Source organism: Tursiops truncatus, chromosome 16 (genome assembly GCF_011762595.2).
Source record: "Tursiops truncatus isolate mTurTru1 chromosome 16, mTurTru1.mat.Y, whole genome shotgun sequence".
In the NCBI taxonomy this organism is placed as follows: Eukaryota; Metazoa; Chordata; class Mammalia; order Artiodactyla; family Delphinidae; genus Tursiops; species Tursiops truncatus.
In genome coordinates, this window is record NC_047049.1 from 69,931,436 (window position 1) to 69,956,885 (window position 25,450).

At 43.2% G+C, this 25,450-nt stretch overlaps 1 protein-coding gene across 5 annotated transcripts in view; it reads left to right on the forward strand.

Annotated features, from left to right (window-relative positions):
* Positions 1-1,126: 1,126 nt before the first annotated feature.
* RHOBTB1 (Rho related BTB domain containing 1) overlaps positions 1,127-25,450 on the forward strand; it is a 68,656-nt gene continuing 44,332 nt past the window's right edge. For 2 of the 5 annotated variants that reach the window (XM_019935856.3, XM_019935861.3), the window contains exons 1-2: positions 1,703-1,958; positions 4,009-4,059. The gene's annotated coding sequence lies outside the window, so the exon portion shown is untranslated. Of the gene's footprint in view, positions 1,230-1,702; positions 1,959-2,010; positions 3,045-4,008; positions 4,060-25,450 lie in introns of those variants that run through there. The other 3 variants (XM_019935857.3, XM_019935858.3, XM_019935859.3) reach the window with 3 other exon arrangements.

Here is a 25,450-nt window from a genome sequence, read left to right on the forward strand (position 1 = left end):
TCTGTGTTGAAGTTCTTAGAGTAGACGCCCATACTTGACTTTTCATTATCCTCTTCTCTGGGTATCAAAGATTAGGGACTAATAATTCCATTCCCAACAGATAGTTCAGTAAGGATGGCTTAAACAAAGCAGGTTGCCCTTAATAACCTTCCTTGTAAAAACACTGACTATCACTATATTCTGGGGTCTCTGGGAAATTCAGAGAGCACCAGGCAAGACTTGGTCCCCAAAGGGAATATAAACTAGTGAGGAAGAGTAGGAATATCCAATGTAGTAAAACTCATCTGGGGAGCCTACGAAGGGAGAGCAAGTATTCCATCTGGGAATCTGAAGATGGTTTCTTGGAAGAAACTGAGGGAGAGAGGGGTATGTTCGCATGTATAATTTTTTTCTAATGTTCTGTTTCTTGAGGGATAACACAAAGAGACAGCCTTTGCAATAGAATGTGAGTCCCTCTTTCCCAGCCCTGCAAACCGTCAGGAACCCATTAGCTGAGAACTCCTTGAGGACATTGTTGCCATCTTTGTATCCCCAGCCCTTAGTACACAGACAGCCTTCTCGGTGAAGGTTTATTAAAGGAACAAGCCCCTTAAGGTAGCTGAACACATCAATACCTTTATCTCCTAATTTCCTGTTTATAAGCTGGGAATAAGGAGATTTAAAACACAGTAATTTTAATAGGCTGACTGAAAGCACGTTGAGGGCCGGCACCAGGTTGGTTGTGTTCGCTGTCACCTCCTTAGAGCTTGACAGGGTACCTGACACACTGTATGTAGACACTAAATAAGTACCTTTTACGTGCGTGCATGAAAACTGCCCCTGGTCCTGTCCTCAAAGCTCAAAGTCAGCCTGGAAGAGTAAGAAAGAGTTCACGAGGAAGGACGGACTGTCGTGGGCATCCAAGAATTTTGACAACCCACGAGCGGCCAGAATCAATTTCACTTCCTCACTCAGCCATTTGTAGGCGGTTGTAAATCGCCTACTTACTCGGGGGGCAGCCCGTGTGACCTTACCGCCCCCTGCGGGGACCCCCACGAGCCAAGTCACAGAGGAAGGTAACCCAGAGGGGGGAGCCGGCCAACACGTGCAGCGCCCAGGGGAGGAGCAGGCTGGGCTAACGCAGCCCTTAGTCAGCAGCTGGGCTCGGTTTTGAAACAAAAGCCCATGTCCTCCCTCGGAGTCCGCGGCCGGTCAGCTCCTTGGGGGAAGAAAACCATGCCGCCCAGCCGGTTAGTGGCCCAACTTACTTTTCCGGAGCCTGGGACAAAGGGCCAGCAGTTGTACGGGAATGGGTGGAGTGCTGGGGACAGAGGACGGGGTGGGGTGGAGGTGGGGGGGGGGGGGCTGGTCGTCCTGCCCCTCCCCGCCTGGCCGCTAGCGAGTGGGGCTGGGGTCTGCCAGGTACTGCGCACGTCAGCCCCGGGCAGTCCGCCTCCGAGGCCGGGCCCCCCCGGGTCCGCGTCAAGCGGAGGCACCTTTGCAACCCGCGCCCCAGCGCACAGACACACCAGGCCCCGGTTTCATGAATGAAATCCAACCGTGTGGCTATAAATAGCCGCGAAGGCTGCTAACGTCACGGAGCGAGCGGCGGCCGCCAAGGCGGCGGAGCTGGGTGCCGAGCGCTCTGTTCCGCCCGGCCGGCCAGCCAGCCTGAGAGCCGGGTGGGGGCGGGAGGAAAAGGGGAGGGCTGGGGGGCGGCGGCGGAAAGGGGCGAGCCCCTCCGGCCCGGCACCGGGAAGAGCGGCCGCGGCGCCGGGCGAGCCCGGGAGGCGAGGCAGTGCCATGCTGCCTTTGTGCAAAGTTGGGCGGCGGGCGGCGCGCCGCGCGCAGGGGCCCCGCACACCCGCGACCGCGCGCAGTCGTGGCTGCTGCTGAGTGGCGGGGGCCAGCGCCCCCCCCGCCCCCCGCTCCCCCAGCCCTTGAAGGCGGAGAGAGCTGGCGTCTCGCTCGGCTTCAGGGTAGGTTCTGTGTCGTGAGTGCGCTATGCTGTGAAACTTCTCCGAGCGGCCGCCGCGGAGCCTCGCTCCACCCGCCCCGGCCCCGGCGGGTGGCCTGTGGGAGCCCCGGGCCGCGCGCCACGCGGCGGGCAGCGTCCCGAGCGAGAGTCGTGGGACCGAGCTGCTCTGGGAGCCGCCCTCGCCTGTCTCGCGAGGCCGGGAGCCCCGCCATCAGAGGCAAGCAGAAGAGATTCCTAGGAGCGCCCGTCCAGCCGCACCCCTAACTTGGAGCTGAGAAAATGCACAACAGGCACCCTTTGCAGGCGGGCGGGGCGGGGTGCCGCGCAGACCAGAGGGCTCTTTTCCTTGGAAGGACGGTGGTGGGACTGCAGAGGGGGATACCCGAGCCCCTTGGGCTCTTGCACCCCCCTGACCGGTCAGCCCAGAGTTCGGCGCTCCCCACCACCAGCCGGTGTCCATGGAGTCTGTTGTGAGTTGCTGTGACAACAGTAGGAGCTGCCATGAGGGGCTGGCAAAACACCTTACCTCTGCGCGCTCAGCTTTCGGGGAGAAAAACGGGGGGTGGGGATATGCAGACAGGGAATCCAACCCCTACTACAGAAGATGAAGTGGAAGGAAGGCCCAGCTATGTAAAAATGGACCACCCGATCCTACTGTCGCTCTGCCGTTTCTACCCTCAGCAGTATCAAACATCTCAACCGAGGAGCAGTGTCAATATTTAGACTTGGAGGAGCCAGAAACTTAGAGGGGAGCGCCAGGCGCAGGGTTCTGACTTGGTTTTGCACGTCAGCACACGAGCGGTGCCTTTTCGAGCTGACTGCACACGTTTGCTGGGGTTGGGGGCGGGGAAAGGTACGAAGATCGGTATATACACAAAGGCACCCAGACCTAGGAAGACCTAGGAAGTTAAGACCAGAGGAGTCGCCTTGACTTTGAACTTCCCCCAACCCGTGCTGTTCACGCAGCTCTGTTGAACCCCAGCCAGACGCTCAGCTTGAGGTTTCACTAGTTTGGGGCTCCCCACCACCAACCGGGGCAGTGCTGCATATTCTACACCGTATTGTGGATCCTCTCTAAGCTGCAGAAGTATGTTATCAGTAGTTTTCATCTCTGTATAACTGTGCTCTCACTATCAGCAGATATAAATAGCCAATAGGCTGTGTGTGCAGCAAACGCTAGGCTTTTCTAAACATACAGATAAGTTTGTTTAAAAACACTCTTCAAAAATTTGGAGTTATATTTCATTTCCGGTAACTCTGTAGATGCCCAAGAGGGTCAGTGATTGCTAGAAAAGAAACACAAGCTCTTTTCAATGTAAATAATGTCTACACACCGCTCCGCAGGTGAAGTGGGCAGCAAATTATTATTCAACTGGGTTTCCTCTGAGATACCTGGATTGTATTTGGACGTATTCGTGGGAAGGGGATTTAACTTGTTCATCCCAGCGTGGAAGACTTTGAAAACTCAGTCGGAAGCAGTGAAATCATAGTACTCTAAGCTTGCCCCATTGATTGTTGTTTTGAGAGGAGCGTAAATTTAAGTGCATAGGGGCTATTGTGATCACAGAGGTGAAAATAGAAACATAGGTAGTTTGATGTCACTGGCACAACAGCATAACTTATTAACTATACAAATGTAATCAAATAGTAAAAACCAGAATCATTTGGACTTTTACTTATGATAATATGGTCCAAAAAATGCTATTTTGGAAGAATAGCGTGTCCACTTCGTTGACTTCCATATTGTTAAATGCCTGTAAGGTTTTCCTTGTTCCTATTCCTGAGTTTGTGGTTACATGCTTTATTCTGTATCATCCCCAAAGGCTCAGAAACAGACTTTCAGAAATGCTGCAGAAAGTTAACCTAGCCATTTCAGGAGGTATATGACCCCAAGAAATGCCATTTTAACACCGACACTTGGCAGAAGTAAAGCAGATTCTGCCCTTTTGGGGGGAAAAAAAGGAAAACAATGTATGTTTAAAATGTCAGTGGCTCCCCATGTGCTCCTAGCAAGCAGTAGGATTTATAAAGTATTTCTCTCTTTTGTGTAGGTAAGTCCAGCTGTGAGCAGGGTGTTCTGTTCTTCACTTCCAGCAAGCCAGGTCAGTGTTCTTTGTGCAAACCCATGACCATAAATTGCTGACATCCTGTGTCTAATTCTGAGCATGCATTTCAGAACAAGTTTCTTAGTCATCTGTCTTAAAACGGTTCGTCTTTGTCATGTTTTTATTGACTCAATTATGAATATCACAATTTCAGTGATTATTAAAATTATTCTATTTACTCTGAGCAAAGTGGTACTAAAATGGGCCTTGAATCAGTATGTTCTTTCAAGACTTTTCATTTTCACTTTGGGGATCCAAGTGGCGCCAAAATAGCTGAAGATACTGGGGATTTGGGTGCTTGATAATTAAGATTTTACATCTATGCTAATCTTAGCGCTCTAAAGCTGAAAGAAAATTGATACAGTAATACTTGACATTTTTGAGCGTGAACCGAAGTTCAGGTAACGTGCCGCATTCTTTATACTATGTTCTCAATCTGCATCAAAAAAATCCCTGTTAGGTGTAACTACTCCCTTGGTCGCCAAAGGACAGGTGAGGAATTGAAAGGTCAGAGAGGTTAGGTAATAGGTTCAATTCCTGCTTCTCTAGTAAATGGAAGAAATAATATTTTTTTTCAAGTGCTGTCTTACTCCAAAACCTAAATTCTCTAATTGGAAAAATCTTATCTCCAGTAGAGAAACTGGGACCACGAAAGGTTAAGCGACTTGCCTGAGATAACTTGGTAATTACAGCTTATGTAGTAACATTCAGTGGCACAGCTGTTACAAAAGAATAAATTCCATTCTCTTAAGTATTGTAAAACAGCAAAATATTAAGTATTCATATGTACTTTCTGGCATGGCCCTGTCAAAAATTTAAGAAAGTTTTTACCATGGGGTCTCTGGTTTTAAGGATCTCACAAACAGATTTAAAAGACAAGATATTAAACATTCATGTAGGAAAAGTGAGAAAATAAATCAAGATCATACATGCCAGAAGTTTGAACTGAGGGTCAATGGTACATTTACGAGAAGTTCAGCATTTTCCACCCTGTGGGACTACTTTGCAGTTCTATGTATGCATGGAAAAGAATTTCCAAGCACATTTTTGTCAGGATAGATAATAAAAGGGTGAGAGATTGAAGAAAGACAGAATGTAGAATTTCAAACCAAGAGGGAGACATGCGTTCATTTAGAACTGCTAAATTACAGTATCTCAAACTCAAGGTGTTATTGCTTCAAAAGCGTTGAAACAAAATTGTGAGCTGTCTGAATCTTCACAGCATCAATGAGAAAGCATTACCATTTGGCATACCAGATTCCTTCTGAAACCTCAGTTTGTCTGATATGTGCCACGTAGATAGATTTGGATACCTAATAGTTAAATACCAGCTAAAGTTCTGAAAATGGCCAGTATTTAAAGATTAAGCAGGACATTTTCAGTTTTTGCCGGAGTTGACAACCGTCTCCTTCCCCCCTTTCATACTCCCCTCCTACTTTTTGTAGAATAATTTGTAACAGTTGTTAATCCTTCTCAGAGGGTATTATATAAAGGGATAATAAAAAATAAAATGGGGAATAGATTACTAGAGAAAGCTTTACTATATCATCTTTTTTAATGTACTGAAAAACCCCAACCCAAGCTAATAACCCTAAAAGCTTAATTAGTTAAGAGATACTTTTAAGCATTTAAGGGGTTGTTATAAGCTGTCCTATTACACCTTTGTCCTGTAAAAGTTGTTATATAGTGTATCATTACAAAATAGATCATAAGAGCACTGTTAGACTGGGAAGATCCCATTACAGGTTAAGGCCTCATTATCAACTGATATTTGCTTAGCTATGACCATGGTATGTCGTAAATTATCCGTATAACAGCTATAAACCTATAATTACTTAAAGAGTAAAATTATACTCTGAATCATATGATGTTAGCACCGAAAGAAGCTTCAGAATGAGCATGGTATCTCTAGTAGTAATTTAATTAGCAATCATTTGTTTGCTTTTTTGAACTTCAGAGACTTTGGTTAATATACTTGACTTATCTTAAAACACGCCTGGAAATATTTGACACTTTACTGTGTTTTTTTGCTCAGGAAATTTACCTGTAGAAAACAGGAATTTTTTCTTTAACCTTTCTATTGGTCTTCCTTTTAGAAAACAGGCAGTTCAACCTCATTATGTGAAGGATGGGGTTCAAAGAGTACAGGCAATTGGAATCTGGTTCTTGTGTTCATCTTCTTTTGTTCACCCAGGCTTCCCACCAACCTGGCAACACCAAAGCAAAATTTGGATGGGGAAGGAAAAATAAGTCACAAAAAGTGTGGCGTTTGTAGAAAGGGGGAGGGGGTGGGAGAGTGTTTGAGTGCCGGGGGAGGGGATGGGGAAAGGGAGAGCTTTGGCAGGGGGGGCAAGAAGCAGTCACTCAAACAGATGGGATGTGCATGGATTGGTTATTGACATGTCAGCATCAAAATTGTTTGGTTTTTTTGGTGGGGCTTATAAGCAAAGTCAAGTCACCTCCTCCTAGAATCTTTTGTTCTTTGTGCGCATTGGGCTGAAACTGGGAAATAGGCAAAAAAAAAAAAAAAAAAAAAAAAAAAGCCACTAAAACGAAATGTGGGTCTGACAGGCACTCTTTCCAGATGTCCCAGGACACTCCTGTCTTCAGACACTCCCTCAGCTGTCCTGTCAAATACATCAGCATTTCTCTTATAAGGTTTTATCCACTGAGGGTGAATTAGAAGGTTTTACAAAGAAAGAAAGAGATGGATGCACGTAGGTCCAGAAGAAGCATGATTACATTTCTCCACTCTGCACCTGAGTTTGTTATTGCATAGACACAGATGAATGGCAAGTTCCCAGTGCTAATGAGGTACAGTCTCAGGCTCCATCCCTCTGTGGAGAAGTTTCCTCTGAATTGTTACCCAGTGGTAGTCCAGACCCCTAATGACCACTGGAATAACAATAACCAGTACTTATTATGCTCCTACTAGATGCCAGACACTTTACTGCATTACAGCTAATATTCATTATTAATTCCAATTTTACAGAAGCCTAAGGGAAACTCAGATATGTTAACTCAGAGAACTAATTAGAGGTAGAGCTTGGATTTGTACCCAGATCTAAGAACTTGAATATATATTTGTTTTAAATATATCCTGGGGGGGGGGGAACACTTTAAAAACATTAAATTCCAGGTTATTCTTGCAGATGGTAGAGTACAGGAGTTAAGTAATTATTCTTGTAGGGTTTTTTGAATTTTGGGGGTTTTTTTGTTTTGTTTTGTTTTATATTTGGTAACTTGAACCACACAGCAGTCTTGTCTGGACAGACTTGTTAACTCTTCAGGTCATTTCTAATATATTTTGATGGAAGTCACAATTGTAAGCAGTTGAGTCATGGAGGGTTGAATCATGGACCCAGAAAGGTTCTTAAGGATACTTAATCCAACCTCATGTAGGTGAAAAAAATCTGCCACCCGGAGAAGCAATGTAACTCACCACTCTTGCAGTTCATAAGTGGCACAGCTGGAACTGAACCCAGGTTTCCAAGGCCCAGCCCAGGGCTCAGTTCTATTACATAACACTGCCTGAAACGTGCCCAGTCTTCAGAAGCCTCCAACTTAGCCCAAATTACAGCTATCAAGTTTGAAATACATCTGAAACCTAATATACACCCAGACGTGGGTGATAAGAGGATTCCAGCAATGTAAAGATAAGGTGGGTTCTAGGAGAAGCCTCACTTATCTTCACTGACACCAATATAGACCAGTCTTGCCTCGTCTTCGAACCATAACAGCTCCATACTCTTGATCCCTTCCAAGCTGTCTCTGTTGAGATACCTGTTTTCATCAAGTATGGAGCTTTTTTATTTTGTCTCTGGAGTTCTGGCTTTTTATTAACTATGTGATGTGGGTGACATACTTCTTTGAACCTTATTTTGCTCGTCTGTAAAATGCTAACAGTATCACCTCTGTCAGAGGGTTATGAGGATGCTATGAAGTCACACATGTTAAACAGATAGTAGGTGCTCAATAAGGGTGAGTTCTCTTCCTAGCCATGCTAAGGTATCTTAAGGGAAAATGTTATAACACGTAACGGCATTCATGTCGTTTTGCTGCTAAATGTTCTTCAGTCATCTGAAGTCTGATATTGCAAGGGATGATTACAGTGACCTTTTTTCTTGGGTGAAAATGGGCCCAATCGTGTCTCAGTACCAGCGGCGTCTCTGAGTACCAGTGGCGTGGGCACGCCTGGGTACAATTACATTTGTCTTCTTCACGGTCTAGGGTTGCCAGGGCTTACTTGAATTATTTTATTGCTTCGGTTTCTGCCTCAGACTAATACCAAGCTCCTCTTGGAGATCTGTGGCTCTCATTTCCTTCCAGACACTGTTTAAGTATCTAACGTGTTTTCCACATAGACCTTTGCATCTCAAAGTATCCACTATGTTTTCAGCCAAATAACTAAGAAATATTTCCAGAGAATAGTGTTGCCAGTAAAACAATTTTGCTTTCAATTTCAAAACATGTGCGAGCTTCCTCCCATCATTTCAATTAACTCCAGTATTGAATCTTTCCTGTGCATTGGCCCTGTCTTTTCTCTTTGCCCTGGGTTGCCGACTGCTTTATTGACTGGGAAATTCATAAGCACTACAATTTCCCTCTTTCACCCTCAGCACTTGATAGCTACCCTGGCCTAAATTACATCTCTGGGAAGTGTTTCATCACACTCCTCTCTCCAGCTACCACACTTTGTCATGTGGCCCTTGCTGCCCTGCTTTGGGTTTTAGGAACCAAGCCTTTGGCAATGTGTCCTAGTCATCATATACATGCAGGAAAGCTACTGATAACGATTATTTTCTTACTTGTACTTTTCCCCCTGTTTTTGACATTAAGAATCCAAGTGGCCTAGAATGGCCTTTATTTTCCTAGTGGCTCAGTTTCCCTTTTCAGTATTTGACAGATGTGACAAATGGCAAGATGTATGTCCTTTTCTTCAGGCTTAGGTGTAGCAATTCGTTGTTTTCCCCAGTGCTGTGGCTCAACTGGTGCGAGCTGCTTACAGATCACCAACTGATCGGTTATACAAGTTTCAGTTCATACTAAGAAGTTTATTTTTAAAGCAGTGCTTTAAAGCAGTGCTTCTCAAACTTTAATGTACATACCCATCACCTAGGCATTTCGATAAAAAGCAGATTCTGATTCAGAAGTTCTAGGATGAGACCTGAGATGATGCGTTTCCCAGGGGCTCCTCACTGATGCCAGCGCTACTGGTCCGAGGACCACATTTTGAGTAGTGAAATATACTGTACTCTCTAAAGTATAGTCATTACTCTATCTGATGCTGAAACTCACGCCTGGGAGGCTGTAAGGCTCCCATCTTATTTTGTTTGCTTCTTTCTTAAATTATAATAGAGAGTCATGGAATCTTAAACTTGAAAGGGATATGCTGGTAGATCAACCAGCACTCTGGGGAAAAAAGGAATGCATTTATGTGCATACATAAGTTGATTAAAAATTTTACTGACAAAGGATGTGTGTAGCATACAATTTATAAATAATAATAAAATAAAGAATACTCTTTGTTGTGAACTCCATCTAGCTAATTGGTTAGTCTCACAAAACACTTGTTGCTTTTTGAGAACTCACCTATGGTACAACTGATGAGTGTAATTCCCATATAAACGTTGTCTGATACTTTCCCTTATGTTAATGAGTAAGATAAAAGTGAAATAACAAAGACATATATCAGAACTGTACGCATTCATCAAAGATATGGGGGCTTCCCTGGTGGCTCAGTGGTTGAGAGTCTGCCTACCGATGCAGGGGACACGGGTTCGTGCCCCGGTCCGGGAAGATCCCACATGCCGCGGAGCGGCTGGGCCCGTGAGCCATGGCCGCTGAGCCTGAGCGTCCGGAGCCTGTGCTCCGCAACGGGAGAGGCCACAACAGTGAGAGGCCCGCGTACCGCAAAAAAAAAGATATGAATGAAAAAAAAAAAAAAAAGATATGAATGACTGCTGAACCAGATAATAGCTTTTAAATATAATAAGATATTTCCTTAAATGTACTGTTCATAATGTAACAGCTAAACATATTACACACTTTTAAGTTTCATCTGCATTATTAACATTTTAAAATCACTTTCTTAAGACAATCAACAGAACAAGAAAGCAAACCCTGATGTGAAGCGGTTGCCAGTTTCACTGGTATAAATACTCCCATCATGGCCAATTTGAAGCCATCATTGTGACTGAGCTGGAATTGGAAAGAGATGGTACAGTCGCACACCGTTATATAGCCTTTCCACCATACAGATAAAATGTGCACAGATAACCTCAAAATATAGATAACAGTAAAATAAATACAAAGGGGTGAGTTCTGAGTATTTAGTACCTTTGTTTTTAGTATACTTTATTGAATTGAAACTTTATCTACTTTAATTTTCAACACTGACCCTATTTTAACAGGTTTGCAAAAGTCCTGAACATTTAACAGTTGGGTCGTGGGCTCGTAGAGGCTGGCTCCAGCGCACCACGGGACCTGGATCATCTGGTCCCGGTGATTCTCAGCCTTTGCTGTACACTGGAATACCCCCAGGAATTTACAACCTACAGCTTTAGGAAATTCATGTCAGGGCCCAGGACTCTGGATTTTTTAAACATTTTTATTGAACTGTATCTTATTTCAAGAAAAATACACAAATCATAAGTATATAACTTAAAGAATTAATCACAAACTGACCACACACCTTCACCTAATCTAACTAACACCTGAATATAGAAACAGAACATCACCAGCGCCCAGAATCTCTTCTTAAGCCTCTATTCAATCACTACCCAATTGAGCCAACCACTGCCTTGACTTCTAATACCAGGGATTAGTTTTGCCTGGTTGTGAACTTTTATATAAATGCAATCTCTTTTGTGTCTGGCCTCTTCCCCTCAATATTATGTTTGGAAGATTCATTATAATATATGCAGCCGTAGTTCATCCATTGTTTTTTAAAGAAGCTCTTCAGTTTTATCTTTTTTTAAATTTTTATTTTATCTATTTATTTGGCCGCACCAGGTCTTAGTTGCGGCACGTGGGATCTTTGTTGCGGCATGCGGGCTCTTAGTTGCAGCATGCATGTGGGATCTAGTTCCCCGTCCAGGGATCGAACCCGGGCCCCTGCATTGGGAATGTGGAGTCTTACCCACTGGACAAGCAGGGAAGTCCCAGTTCATCCATTTTTAGTGCTGTATAATATTCCATTGTGTGAACAGGCCTCAATTTATTATTTCTATATCCATCATACTGTCGACGGTTTGTTTCCAGTTGTTGACTATCACAAGTAGTGCTACCAAGGACATTCTTGCGCAGGCGGCAGTATTTGAAACGAAACAAATTCCCCCAGTGATTCGACTGAGCAGCTGATTTCTTGACTGCCTCCTCTATCATTTCCCCTCCTGTCTTTTATTTCTCATATGATGTGACCGAAGCTATTGCTTCTTTCGTGTGAATGTACTTTTAACACCTTAGGCCGTGAAACTGTGTGCTTCCATTCATTACAGCACGTTCTCCTGGCTCTTTTCAATATAGGTTCACCAACACCCCCTTTCATCAAGACATCTGCTCTTGTGCACTCTAAATAGAGAGGCGATTTGGCCTCACATCAATAGCACGGAGGAATATTAGACATGGTAGAGATGGAGCCAAGGCTAAATCTGGCAGCCGAGCGTTAAGGCTCCTGGAAAGAGGCTTCAAGGAAGGGAAATTGTTTCCCTTTGTGTGCATCAAACCAAAATCAACGGCAAACCTTTGGAATATTTCCGATTCTAAATTTTTCAAAATTGATTTATTTGAAGTAGACCAGGGACTCTCTTCTGACACGAGAACTGACATCTCTCGAAGTCTCATGATTTGATCTGGAGAGAGTACAGAAGGAGGTGTTGCCGTGGGCTTGTTCTACACCTCGTGTGCAGCCGGTGTAGCCCGGCTGAGTGGCTGTGGCTGTTGTTCTAGGCTGAGTGGCTGTGTAATTTGTGCCTTTGGGCCTATTGAGATATTAGTTCCTTTGATAGAAGTCAAGGGAGCTGAATGACCAGGAGCTCCAAGATGATGCTGTTGATGGAGTAGGATGGGTGCTCAGAATGGAAAGAAAGGTGCCAACAGCAGCAAGGCTGTTTCCTGCCATATGAAAGGCAACGTCACTTACAGCTTTCGTGATACGCAGAGAAAAAGTAAAGAATAGACACTAATTCCACTTAATGAAAGAAGAATGTATTCCCACACATATAAATATCATAGTCCCTGGTTTTCCTACCTCCCCAACCTCACTTTTTTGTAAAATGTCTTTGTTATAAAATAACACATGTTCATTATAGAAAAGATGGAATATGTATGTAGATAAGAAAAAAAGAAAAATTAAATCAGTTATAATCCCAGTTGGCATTAATATTTTAATGTATCTCTATCCCAAATATTTTTGTGTATATTTAGGTACATAATTTTTTTTAGGTACGTGATTTTTAAGGAATGGTGTTACTCATGAACCTCTAACTGAAATAATAAATGTACTCCTATAACATATTTTTAACTGCTATATACTCTCCCATTATATGGACACTTTTTAAAAATCCCTCCCCTGTGGTTGGATTTCTAAAATTGTTTCCAATATTTTGTTTCCACAGTAATATGATGAACACTCCTTTAATGGAATCTTTTTGTAATCCTAAATAGTTTTTTAGGAGTAAAGTCTTATAACTGGATGAAAGTTATGGACATTTTAAAGTCTTTTGAATGCCAGTGGCACTCCAAAATAATGATACCATCTTCCACTCCCACTAACAGTGCCTCATCCTGCTTTTAAATAATGTACAATCTTTCATGTAATAATTCCTACCTAGAGTTGGAGGGTATAAGAACATGTTCTGAAAATACTAGCTAGAATCCACACGTTGCTGGCAGCCAATAACCTCGAATAAAATAAGAGATTTTTAAGGTTTTTGTCTACCAGCATTTTTGTGTTTCTGGTCTAATGTTGCTAAGAAATCCTGGGGGGCAGGTGGTGGTGGGGGAATAGTTTTCTTCATTTGCCTGAATGAGAGCATAAGCTAATCCTAACCGACATGTTATAGTCTCATCAATGATTAAATGCAATTGTTTGATTGTCATCATATCTGAAGGTTTCGCAGCAGGTGGTCTTTCTGGTGCTTCAGACGCTAACCCAAGTGACATCTTTAGAGAATACTTGGAATGAACAATTTATGACAGAGGACTATAGAGACTTCTCTATACAAGGACGGATTTTTAAGGGCATCTAGTCTGCAGACTTGATATGAGCTTTCTCAGATGAGCACTTTGACATCTCTTTAAAGACTTGACCAATATTTTAATTATCAATTCTTGACAAAGCTTCCTGATCCAGCCTTTGGCTAAGGCTCACCCATATGAGGACTACAGGCCCTCTGAAAACAATGTATAGTGTCCTTTGTTGCTTATATATATTTTTGACTTTAAAAAAGGATATTGAAGTATAACATGCATAGAGAAATGTGTCTAGATCACAAGTGTACAGTTTGATGAATTTTTGCAAACGGAACATACGTCTGTAACCAACACCTAGATCAAGAACCCCACTTCTGGTCACCACCCCACTGCACCGTCAGTATGTCTGAACCGCTTCAAATTTTATGTCCTGGGTAAGTCACTCATTTACAGAATTTGATTTTTGACTGAAGCCTTCCTTAATATGAACTAGCTGCAGTCAGCTTTGATCAAACTATCTCCCTTGTAACTGAGAATATGTAGAATCTGCCTTTCCGAGTAAAAATTATAACATTAAATTCATGCACTGAGTGTGCAATATTTATGTGTTTGTGATTTGCAGGTATACAAATACACAAGAGGCATACAAACGAATTTGGAACTTTTTTTCTTAATGAATATAAAGCTGATTATACTACATTATCCAACTTAAAAAAATCTTAACTACAATTGATTGCCACAGAATAGTTCATGGGCTAAGTTCCCAACAATTTCTTAAAATTGCTCATTTTCGTTACCATAAATATTCCCTTTAAACACTCAAAATTTAAAAGCCAAGAATTTTTCATCTCTTTGAGATAGAATCGTATATTAAGTATCCTGGTTGTCCACAGCTGTCTCTTTTGGCTCAATTGCTATGTCTGATATTCAGCAAGATATCATTTAGGTTCCTATGTTCTTTTTTTTTTTTTGCGGTACGCGGGCCTCTCACTGTTGTGGCCTCTCCCGTTGCAGAGCACAGGCTCCGGACGCACAGGCTCAGCGGCCATGGCTCACGGGCCCAGCCGCTCCGCGGCATGTGGGATCTTCCCAGACCGGGGCACGAACCCGTGTCACCTGCATCGGTAGGCGGACTCTCAACCACTGTGCCACCAGGGAAGCCCTAGGTTCCTATGTTCTTTTTAGTTGAGAGGTTGAGTCAGAAAAAAACAGGTTTAATAGGCTCACTATGCTTTTTAAATACATGATTTTGAAAAATAATTAATCTATCATCAAAAATCATTTTTTATTATTACTGGAGTGTACCAGTGTACTCTTAGTAGAATTAACAATCAAGGGTTATGCTTATGTACTCATTACTTTTTTTAAAATAGTTTTCCCATTATGGAAGTAATACATCTAAGAATATTATTCAGCCAATAAAAAGGAATGAGGTACTAATACATGCTACAACATGGATGAACTTGAAAACATTATGCTAAGTAGAAGAAGACAGACACAAAAGGCCATCTCTCGTATGGTTCCATTTATAAGAAATGTCCAGAGTAGGAAAGTCCATAGCAACAGAAAGTAAATTAATGGTTTCCAGAGCTGGAGGGAGGAGGGAACAAGAATGTCTGCTAATGGGCACAAGGTTTCTTTTAGGGATGATGAAAATGTTTTAGAATTAGATAGTGGGAATAGGTGTACAACTTTGTGAATATAATTTAAAAAAAACCTGAATTGCACACTTTAAAAGGGTGAGTTTTATGGCATGTGAATTTTATCACAGTTTACCAAAAAGAGGTAATATATTTTCACTGTAGAAAATTTGGAAACTATAGGAAAGCAGAAAACTGGCAACAAGTTACAGCCCCATGATCCAGCCACAATCACTGGCATCTGTTTAGTGTACTTCCTTCCAATTTATTTTCCATGTATTGTTGCAGGAGGAGGAGACTGGTATTGTTGCCCTTTAGATGGCAAGGGCACAATTTATTAAATTTTAAGTATTCACTTATCAAAACCCACCCATCTCTTCCCCTCCAAACTAAGGGCGAGTCCCCAAGGAAGATCAGTTCGTTGGCTGAGGGGAATGCACGTGAGAGAGGCAGAGAGCCATGGCCAGCCCTGTGAGAGGGGATGAAGCAACACCTGAAGGGAAAAGCTCTAGGGTCCCGAGAGGCAAAAAGACAGGTTTGAGCAGTTGCCATGGAGGCAGAACTCTTCAGGGAAACATCCCAAAGAGACTTTTTAGAAGTTTCGCTGCAAGATGCCTGATATATTATGTGAACCACATCTCTCTATTCTTCAATACCTGTATTGTTTTCAAGGCTTTCTAAAAGTCACATTTTTGTCCCTTTTAGATGTGTCACTGTGGTAAGGTGGTACTTAGAGGGAGAGAACAAGGAGGCTTGATTTTATTCGAGTTACACATATTCGTTTTATGTAGTTTTTGTCAACTATATTTCAGATGACTCTCCTGCACTTTCCCCTCCGTAGTGATACATTAGCACTTCTCTCAGTTACTGCAAACTTAATGTAAACATAATTTTAAATAATGATAATCTTAACAGATCAGACTTACTGAATGTTCTCTTGATGGCTGGCATAGTGATTAAAATATTTTACAAGCATTATCTAATTTCATCTTCACAACAACCATTGAGGGAAGTCATTATCCCCAGTTTACAGACGAGGAAATAGAGGCTTAGAAAGATTAAGTAATTTGCCCAAGATCACATACCAAGTACCTTAAATAATTATCCCCCGACTTATCATAGACAAGTGGTTTGCGATTTTTCCTTATTCTTAATAAAGATGTGCTAAATATATTTGCTTTTAAAACATTTTCCAGTTATAAAGTTCTTAGATGGGTATTTTTCAAGTTTCCAAGTGGTTGAGTTTCTTGGTTGCTGTCATAAAACCTTTCCTCTTAACTTTTTCATTTCTTTCTTTGTGGCTAGAGAATTTGGTTGCTATAACTTATGTTTTGAAGGATATCTGTCTTTATGATCAGTCCATATGTAGTCAACTTTTATAAATGTGCCAAGAACACTTGAAAGCACTCTCTCATAGATTTTTTTTTAAATGTGGGTTATCTATTAACTTAATGCCACTTTTTATGCTACTCAAGCCCTCCGTGTGTTGTATTTCATGTTTGCTTTCTTCATCTGATGGTGATTCTGATTATTCATCTCATGTCAGGTATTTGCATTAATTTCTCTTTTTACTTATAGAATTTGTCTTCCTTTTTATTACGTGCCTTTTAATCTATCAAGGGTCATTATTACTGCTATGCTTCTACTATGAATTGCTCTTTTTTGCCTTCTAATTATCTTTTACAGATAATTTTTCTATATAAATTTGACACCAAAGGCTAAATAACTGTAGGCTGGTCTTATATTCTTGACTGGTTCTGGTTTCCACAGTTCTTTGAAACTGAAATGTCCATTTTTTTCATTTTTAGTTATCTCTGGGTGTTTTGGCAAGTATCTTTGAGCAGTTTAATTCCTTAAAGACATTTGAGGTTTTGCCCCCAAGTCTTTTTTTTTTTTAGTAATGCAGATGACTTTTTTTTTTGGTCTGCATTGGGTCTTAGTTGCGGTACACGGGATCTTTCATTGCAGCGTGTGGTCTTCTCTCTAGTTGTGGCGTGTGGGTTTTCTCTCTCTAGTTGAGGTGCGCGAGCTCAGTAGCTGTGGCTCATGGGCTTAGTTGTCCCACGGCATGTGGCATGTGGGATCTTAGTTCCCCGACCAGGGATCGAACCCACGTCCCCTGCATTGGAAGGCGGATTCTTTACCACTAGACCACCAGGGAAGTCCCACCCCCTGAGTCTTTAATATCCAAAAATAACTTTATGTTGCCTTCACACCAATATTAATTTGACCTGATTCACAAATTTGTTATTATATCCTTTTCCTTTGAAAGCTCTGTGGTTTCTACTGCATTAAAATAATGTGTTGGTGAAGTATATGGTCATCTGTATTATCCTTTCTTGATAGAAATGTTTTTCGCCATTAGTTTTAGAAGATGTTTTGCTAAGATACTTACAGGATTATTATACAATTATTTTTTGCTGAAAAATGTATAGCTTTGGAGTCTTCTTATCTTCTCCTTCTTTTTCTCCCCACTACATCCTCCTTTTAGTACTGGGAAAAATTTGTTCTATTAAATCACATTTTGCAACCTTATTTCTTCAAGAGCCCTACTATCTATGGGATTGCTTTTCAACAGCCTCTTACCTGATATCTTCCGTTACATCATTTTCAGAGGGCCTTATTTCTGGATTTAGAGTTCCTCATGTTTGCCCTCTACCTCACGAATTCATTTTACTACATTTTCAAGGCTGCTATTGACTGTTGCCAGTATAGTTTTGAATTTGGCTGACTCATATTCCATTTATACATGGCCTTTACTTACCATGTTCTGTTGCCTACTTATAGCCTCATCTGCTGTTAGTATACCTGCATTATCTTCTTCTGCGTGATCAAGTACATGGATAGGATTTTTTTCTTATGTTTCTTAGAGCATATCTACTTCAGTAGAAGAATTTTCTCTATGTCTTTAGCTAATTTCTTGTACTTTTTTTTATTAATTTTAATTGGAGTATAGTTGATTTACAATGTTGTGTTAGTTCCTGCTGTATAGAAAAGTGAATCAGTTATCCACATACATATATCCACTCTTTTTTTTTTTTTTTTGGCTGCGTTGCGTCTTCGTTGCTGCACACGGGCTTTCTCTATTTGCGGTGCGCAGGCTTCTCACTGCAGTGGCTTCTCTAGTTGCAGAGCACAGGCTCTAGGCACACGGGCTTCAGTAGTTGCAGCATGTGGGCTCAGTAGCTGTGGCTCGTGGCCTCTAGAGCGCAGGCTCAGAAGTTGTGGCACACGGGCTTAGTTGCTCCACAGCATGTGGGATCTTCCCGGACCAGGGATCGAACCCGTGTCACCTGCATTGGTAGGTAGATTCTTAACCACTGTGCCACCAGGGAAGTCCCTCCACTCTTTTTTAGATTCTTTTCCCATATAGGTCCTTACAGAGTACTGAGTAGAGTTCCCTGTGCTATACCGTAGGTTCTTATTAGTTATCTATTTTGTATATAGTAGTGTGTACATGTCAATCCCAATCTCCCAATTTATCCTTCCCCCCCACTTTCCCCTTTGGTAACCATAAGTTTCTTCTCTACATCTGTGACTCTATTTCTGTTTTGCAAATAGGTTCATTTGTACCATTTTTTTAGATTCCACATATAATAAGCAATATAATATGATATTTGTCTTTCTCTGTTTGACTTACTTCATTCAATATGAGAATCTCTAGGTCCATCCACGTCGCTGGAAATGTCATTATTTCATTCTTTTTTATGGCTGAGTAGTATTCCATGGTGTATATGTACCACATCTTCTTTATCCATTCCTCCATTGATGGACATTTAGGTTGCTTCCATGTCCTGGCTATTGTAAATAGTGCCGCAATGAACGCTGGGGTGCATGTATTTTTGTGTGTCCGGGTTTTTAATAGACCATATGTTGAATGGTCACTGTTTAGTCCATCCATATAAAAAAGGATTTATGCTGGCCAAGGATTGAAGTATATTTACATTCCAAATGCTTGGAATAACCTTAGGCTTTCGGGGACCAAGGCAGGGCTCTGTAGAGATCCAGGAACCCACCCAGTCCCCAGCGGACAAGCAAAGCTATTCAGTTTGGTTCGGGTTGAGAGGACTTAGGAGGGTGAGATAAGGACCAACGTGCACCACAGAGGATATACCGACGTCCAGCCTCGTACGCCCTCACCGCACTCCCTCTGGCGTCAACATCGCAAGCTCAGTCTCTTCAGTTTGCAGTGTCAAAGCGGAAACAGCCTGGCGGGGCCAGCTGAAGGAAGCAAAAACCTGTCTCCTCCATGCTCGGTGCTGTCTGCCCGGCCCAGCCTCAGGAAGGGGCAATGACAGCAGCCTGCCGGCGTCCTAATGGCTCTCCAGCGGCTCCACAATCTCCTCTTTCCACCCTGTCCCAGTGAGTCCAGCTCGTATCACTCCAGATCACAGGCATCTGTGGCAAAGAGCCTCCTGCTTCCCTCCAGGCCAACTCTTCTCCCCGGGGAAAAGAGTGACCTTCTCATTTGGCTCCATGGAAGTGAACTGGGTGGAGATCTTTGCAGTTTCTGGTGAATGGATACTTCTTACTCTTAGTTTCTAGTACTGTTTTGGAGTCTGCTGTCTGTACAGAATAAGGTTAATTTTAGTGAGACATGGGTAGAGGGGGGTCCAAGGCATCTGTGCCTTCATGGCTAACTTGCCTTAAGTCCAGCTAATTGCCTTTTGTGATGTGGCTCTTGTAGGCATAGACTGAACTCTGTCTTCCAGACTCATGTTCGTATCAGTTATGAATCTTTCTCCCTATGTAGTGGATGCCTCCCTTTTCCTCTTCTTTTTCAGCCAAGCAGTGAAGAGAGTTGGGAATCCCTTGAATTAGGATGTCAAAGTCTAAAAGTGGATGAGAACTTTATACGTCCCTTATACATAGATATTATCAAGATTCATAAATTGGCTATAGGCACTAGAGCACAGCGAAAGACCACATTCCTTTATTTTTCTAAATCCGGTCCAGCCCGAAGCCACTCTTATCTGCCTATACCGGGGCTCCTCCCTGCCCCCTGCCTTCCCGTTTGGTGGAGGGGCCTGGACCTTGGTCCGTGGTGGTTCCCATGGTTACTGATGCTCTTCCTGCTGGGGGAGCCATGGCTGGTGCACTGCCATCTGTCAGAGACAGCTCTCATGATGGGCCACACAGATGTCCCTCAACGTGTTCCTCTGCAGGCTTGGCAACATGCCGCAGCTTTCGAGGCCATGGGCTTAATTATCGGTCACCAGAGACGGCCGAGCGCCAGGTCTCTGCCAGCCCCAGGTGGAAGGCTTCCTAAGGAAGGTGGAATGACCGTGCTGTATATGCAAGTGAATGGATATTTACGGCAAGCCACATACGGCCAAGGCACCATGAAAGGATCTGAGGATTTAAAGGTGCATAACAGTCTCTGTTGTCAAAAGTGCATAATCTTGGTGAGCCTAACTGTGAATATTACAAAACAAGAATTTGATAAATACCCTAGGAGACAGGATAAAGGGAGAACGTGCTAAGTGCTTCTCGTTCCAAAATGAACTTGAATGTGTCTGCTTTGCTCCATCTCTGCTGATTCCACCCTGGTCCCAGCCGCCACCCTTTCCCTCCTGGAGAACTTAGGAGCCTCCTAGCTGGGCCTCGGCCACTGCTCAGAATCCCCCCACATGCTCTCCACACGGCAGTCTCGGTGAAACCAATGATCCTTTAAAAAAAAAGCAAGTCAGAACCTGTTATTCCTCTGCTGAAAACACCTCAGTGGCTTCTCACTTCACTGAGAATAACATCGAGACTCCTGACCGTGGCCTAAAAGGCCGTGTGTGACCTGGCCCCTTCCTGCCTTGCAGCCCTCTCTTGCCCCCATTCCCTACACTTGAGCTTTTCCCACCTGCTTCGTTCCCATCTCGTGACGGGGCCCTTCTCATTCTTCAGAGAGCAGGGAAATGGAGCCTCCTCGTGGAGACCTCCCACCCATCATTTCCTCTCATAACCCCTTTCGTTCTTCCTCAGGGAGCTTATCAAACGTACAGTTATGTCCCCAGGTTTAGTGGTCCCTCCCCACCTGACTGTGAGGGTCCCTGAGGGCCAGCACCACCCCGGGCCTGTCTGCTGCTGTCCGCCTGTAGGCCTGGCACTCACTAAGTGCAGCCTCTGTTTCTTTAACTATGACAGCCCGAGTCCTAAGAACTATTTCAGCGGATGGATCAGGGGCACGAGAAAGGGCATTTGAGCAGAAATAATGGCACAGTCAACATCAAAGGCGAGGTTACCTGGCATGTTTGTAGGCGTGTAGCCCACACTTTACTTATGGTGGTTTTGAAACCTACCCTGGAATTTGTATGCACCTGTTAAACTGTTTCTGATTTGTTGTTTTTCACTGAGACAGCATGTATTAAGGGCAGTGGATAGACAGAAGGAGAAGTCTATTTCGAATCCTGGCCCACCTTCCCCACTGACACTGAGTTTTTAAAAAGGAAGGAACGTGATCTGGTGTAGGTCTTCACAGGGCTCTGCTGAGAACGAGTGGATGTTTCTAAAAGTGTCCCTGTATTATCTGTATTCCTGGACTTCTCTGCAGTGCTTTTTCTGTTACTTAATCTCTTTTTTGTTTTGATCACAACTTTCAATTGAAAAAATATTGTTGCTCTGAATGATGAAAGGCAGTATTATCCTGGAGATATATTTCGGTGAAGTTTTGATTTAGGGAAGCCCAGCGCAGCCCAGCCCAGCCCAGCCCCGACTGTCTCTTTCCCCAGGTCTGGACCCATTCTCCATTCCAGCTGAGATGTTTATATAATGCATAAGGCAGCTCCTGCCTGACTAGGACTGGTGATTAAGAGCTCAGGATAATGAAATCTGCACAGTTGAAACTTGGCTGTTGGCTATAGTTATTATGCAACTCTTAACATTTCCCTTTTGTTCCGGCCAATAATATAAAATTCTCAGTTTTTCTTTCAAAGTTAACTCTTCAAAGACGCTGAAATTTGTTCCACTAGTATTTTTAATGACCAAGTTAAATTATTTCTTAACGTTCAGAGTATATGCTTTTCTAAAGGACAAGAAAGTTTAGTGGCTGTGCAAGAGCCCTGTTCAAACTGTTCGTAACAGCCGAATGGAGCTTAAAGTACAAAGGCCCCTCTATGGGCCTTAGATTTCTGTCTTTAAGCAGACTGCTCACCTGGCCTTGACTGCAGTAGCAAATATAACAAAAGATACGGAAAAAGTGACAGTAAGAGGCGGCATATTCCGAGAGTGGGGTGATGCGGAGGAATTAGGAGATGCTCAGTGAGGCATCTTAGACAAGTGATAAATCTTTCCTTGCCACCCGCTCTAATGTCTGAATTTCTAGTGTTAGAAGAGATCTGCACCCTTACCTGAATTCAGATAGTGGCCCTATCTTAATGTGCACCCACCTGGGACAAGCGGAAACATCTAGAGTTTTATAAGCCATGGTGCCTCTGAATTATTCAGTTATGGAGACAAGACTCTGACGGTCACCTAGCTGTCGTGTGACTGAGGAAGCGAACGTGCCTGAGACGTCCTGAGAACCTGTTTCTTAAGAGAACAGGACAGCACAAAGGCCATCATCTCAAGGACTGAAGGTGGGTGTGGGGAACCATCACAGGAAGGAACATGCTTTGAAAAGCAGCCTAGGGCAGCTAGGGTCATGTTGGGTTCCATCACTGTTTTGCCCATGGTTTGCCCAGGAGTATATTAGGGACCCATGACACAGCTGTATAGAAGAGGGGCATCGTATGCTCATATATTCCAAGCACTTCCGTATATACTAGTACCCCAGAAACAGCTGATGATTCATTCAGTGAACAAGACGGGCACTTTGAAGTTACAGCTGCAGGGAAAAAAATTAAAAGGTCACAGACCACCATTCAGTGATTTGCTAATATAAGAAAAAATGAGTGAGAGAGAGAGGAAGAGAAAGAGAGTATCTATGTTTTTGACTGCTTCTCCTAAAACCATTTATTGGTACAGAGGAGCAAGTAATTTAGTCTGTGGGGAGGTGGGGCAATTATGAAAGCTTTTTAGAGGACGTATTATCTGAATAAGATTTTAGGGAATGAATAGAATTCACCAGGCAGATGAAGAATTGCGGAGGTACACACAACGTTTAGAATTTTTTTTTTTTTTGCCGTGCAGCACGTGGGATCTTAGCTCCCTGACCAGGGCTGGACCGCGCACCCCCTGCATGGGGAGTGCGGAGTCTTAATCCGTGGGCCGCCAGGGAAGTCCCCAGTGTTTACAATTTTGAAAGCCATTTTGTGCGGCTCAAGCAAGCTGTGTTAGTTTCCTACTGCTGCTGTAACAAGGTACCCAAAGTTAAATGTCTTAAACCAACAGATGTATTATCTTATAGTTCTGGAGGTCAGAAGCCTGAAACGGGTGTCACCGGGATAAAAATCAAGGTGTTGCCAGGCTGTGTTCCTGCTGGAGGCCCCAGGGGAGAATCTGCTTCCCTACCTGTCCCAGCTCCCAGAGGTTACCTGCATTTCTTGGTTTAGGGCCCTTCCCTCTATCTTCAGAGTCGTCCTTTATTTCTCTCCGACTCTGACCTTCTGCCTCCTTCTTGCCTCCTTCTTCCACATGTAAAGGACTCTTGTGATTACACTGGGCCTACTCAGATAATCCAGGATAATCTCTTTATAGTAAAGTCAGCTGGTTAGCAACCTCAGTCCCATTTGCTACCTAATTCCCGCATGCCATGTAACAGAACATATTCACAGGTCCCAGAGATTCGAACATGGACATCTTCGAGGGACCATTGTTTTGCCTACTGCACAGCGCAGTGCAAGAAGTTGAGGGTGACGGTGTAGATAAGCGTTGGCATGATTCCTCAACCCTAGGTAGAAAAGATCATCCAAGAGGGGCCTATCCTCTGATATGGAAATGTATATATTATTTTTTAATGGAGGAGTCGAGGTTCTGGAGATTTTCCCAAAGAATAATGTATATGTTTCAATTAACTATCGCTCTGAAACAAACCACCCCGAAACTTGGTGGCCTAAAGCAACAGTTTATTATTTCTTAGGATTCTGTAGGTTGGCTGGGTGATTCCTCAGCTGGTTTCAGCCGGTTCACTCATAAAACAACATTCAGCTGGAGGGTTGGCCGGCCTAGAGGATTCAAGATGGCCTCCCATTATGTGGCATTTGGTGATGGCCATCGGGCCGGACTGCCTCGGTTTTCCTCACTGAATCCTCATCTTCTGCTGGGCGGGCCTCAGAGGACAGCCTTGAGGTTGCTCCAGTAGCACGAAGGTGGAGCTGCGGGGCCTGTGGAGGCCTTCATTCCGGAACTCACACAGCGTCACATTCACCACATTCTTTTGGGTTGGGCCAGGAAGTCACTCACATTCAAGAGGAAGGGAAATAGATTCCATCTCCTGATGGGAATCGCTGCCGTGGCCATATTTCACCCAGCACTGGGCTGTAAAGACAGGATTTTTTTGCTCTTAGAGTAGGATTTTGGAATTGGAGATTTCAGAGGTAAAATGTTTCTGAAGGACAGCGATATCCAGCACACGGCCAAAAGGTACGAATAGCTCCAGTACGGTGTGGTGAATGTCACTGGCACTGAAGAGGCGAAGAAGCTCTGAGGCTTGGGTGTGGGGTGCGTCATCCTGTGGACGCAGCAAGAAGACTGAGTTGGTGGTGGATGTGCAGGAGCGACGTGAAGTCCAGTAGATGGCAGTAATAATGGCGGGGGCAGATATGGGATAACCAAGCAGATGGCGTAACCTGAGAGCTAGAAGATCGGGACCACGCTGTTCTCAGCCGGCCTTGTGGAGGGCACCGGTACCCAGAGCAGTGGTCTCCCTGCACCTCACCAAGTCCTTCACTTCCCAACCTCCACAATATCTTGTTCACTTACCAGTTTTTTTTTAATTGAAGTATAGCTGATTTACACTGCTGTGTTAGTTTCAGGTATACAGCACAGTGATTCAGTTATGCATACATATATGTTCTTTTTCAGATTCTCTTCCATTATAGGTTATTACAAGATATTGAATATAGTTCCCTGTGCTATACAGTAGGACCTTGTTGTTTCTTTTATATACAGTAGTGTGTATCTGTTAATCCCAAACTCCTAATTTATCCCTCCCCCTCCCTTTCTCCTTTGGTAGCCATAAGTTTGTTTTCTATGTCTGTGAGTCTGTTTCTGTTTCATAAATAAGTTCATTTGTAACATTTTTTACATTCTGCATATAAATGATGTCATGAAACTTGTCTTTCTCTGACTTACTTCACTTAGTAAGATAATCTCTAGGTCCATCCATGTTGCTGCAAATGTCATTATTTCATTCATTTTTTATGGCTTAGTAATATTCCATTGTATATATATACCATGTCTTCTTTATCCGTTCCTCTGTTAGTAGACATTTAGGTTGCTTCCATGTCTTGGCTATTGTAAATGGTGCTGCTATGAACACTGGGGTGCATGTATCTTTTCAAATTACAGTTTTCATCTTTTCGAGATATATGCCCAGAATAGGGATTGCTGGATCATATGGTAACTCTCTTTTGTTTTTTAAGGAACCTTCATACTGCTCTCCCTAGTGGCTGCACCAATTTACA